The sequence below is a fragment of the Tupaia chinensis genome, unplaced genomic scaffold (genome assembly GCF_000334495.1).
Source record: "Tupaia chinensis unplaced genomic scaffold, TupChi_1.0 Scaffold000184_1, whole genome shotgun sequence".
Taxonomy (NCBI): domain Eukaryota; kingdom Metazoa; phylum Chordata; class Mammalia; order Scandentia; family Tupaiidae; genus Tupaia; species Tupaia belangeri.
The window spans coordinates 5,400,455-5,401,780 of record NW_006159659.1 but is presented as its reverse complement, the minus strand read 5'-3'; the positions used below and the strand labels follow the sequence as shown (position 1 = coordinate 5,401,780).

Below are 1,326 nucleotides of genomic sequence, written 5' to 3'. Positions count from 1 at the left end.
GCACATGAGCTCCATGTGATTTTTAAGCCACGGGATCCAAGACTTGAATGGCAGCCCATTATGTAGGAGTTCACCTTTTATTTACTTATTTATTTATGGAGAGTTTTTTGTTTTTTTGTTTGTTTGAGACAGAAAGCGAGAAATCACCCCCCCCCCAGGGGGGATGGCTACACTGCAATCCCTTCTCCTCCATTCTCCTCTTGGGATCTTGGGCACGCACTCACACGCACCCGGCGTGAGTTTTAAGCCACCGGGTCTGGTATATGTGTGTGTGTGTGTGTGTGTATTAGGAAAGAATAGACTCGTGGAGCCCGGGACGCTGCAGACTTCCTAGCCGCACAATTCAGCATTCGTCATGAAGCCAGGTTTCAGTCCCCGTGGAGGCGGCTTCGGTGGCCGAGGGGGATTTGGTGACCGTGGTGGTTGTGGTGGAGGCCAAGGAGGCCGAGGAGGCCGAGGAGGCTTTGGCGGAGGCTGAGGCGGCCGAGGAGGCTTCAGGGGCCGAGGACGAGGAGGAGGTGGAGGAGGAAGAGGTGGAGGCTTCCAGTCTGGTGGCAACCGGGGTCGCAGTCGGGGCGGAAAAAGAAGAAACCAGTCAGGGAAGAATGTAATGGTGGAACCTCAACAGCATGAGAGTGTCTTCATCTGTGGAGGAAAGGAACATGCACTGGTCGCCAAAAACCTGATCCCTGGAGAGTCAGTTTATGGAGAGAAGAGAGTCTCATTTGCGGAGGGAGATGATAAAATCGAATACCGAGCCTGGAAGTCCTTCAGCTCCAAGCTGGCGGCAGCAATCCTGGGCGGTGTGGACCAGATCCACAGTGCCCCGCACCCACACAAAGCCGGGAGCCAAGGTGCTCTCCCTCGGGGCTGCCTCAGGCACCACTGTCTCCCACGTCTCTGACATTGTAGGCCCGGATGGTCTGGTCTATGCAGTCGAGTTCTCCCACCACTCCGGCCGTGACCTCATTAACTTGGCCAAGAAGAGGACCAACAACATTCCTGTGATCCAGGATGCTCGGCACCCGCACAAACACGCATGCTCATCGCAGTGGTGGATGTGATCTTTGCTGACCTGGCCCAGCCAGACCAGAGCAGAATCGTGGCCCTGAATGCCCACACTTTCCTGCGTAATGGAGGACACTTTGTGATTTCCATTAAGGCCAACTGCATTGACTCCACAGCCTCAGCAGAGGCAGTGTTTGCTTTTGAAGTGAAAAAGATGCAGCAAGAGAACATGAAGCCCCAGGAGCAGTTGAGCCTGATGACAGAGGACACGTTGTGGTCGTGGGTGTGTACAGGCCACCCCCCAAGGTGAAGAACTGA

At 54.9% G+C, this 1,326-nt stretch overlaps 1 pseudogene; it reads left to right on the top strand.

The window, feature by feature from the left end:
• Positions 1-355: 355 nt before the first annotated feature.
• On the top strand, positions 356-1,326 carry LOC102469962 (rRNA 2'-O-methyltransferase fibrillarin pseudogene; annotated as a pseudogene).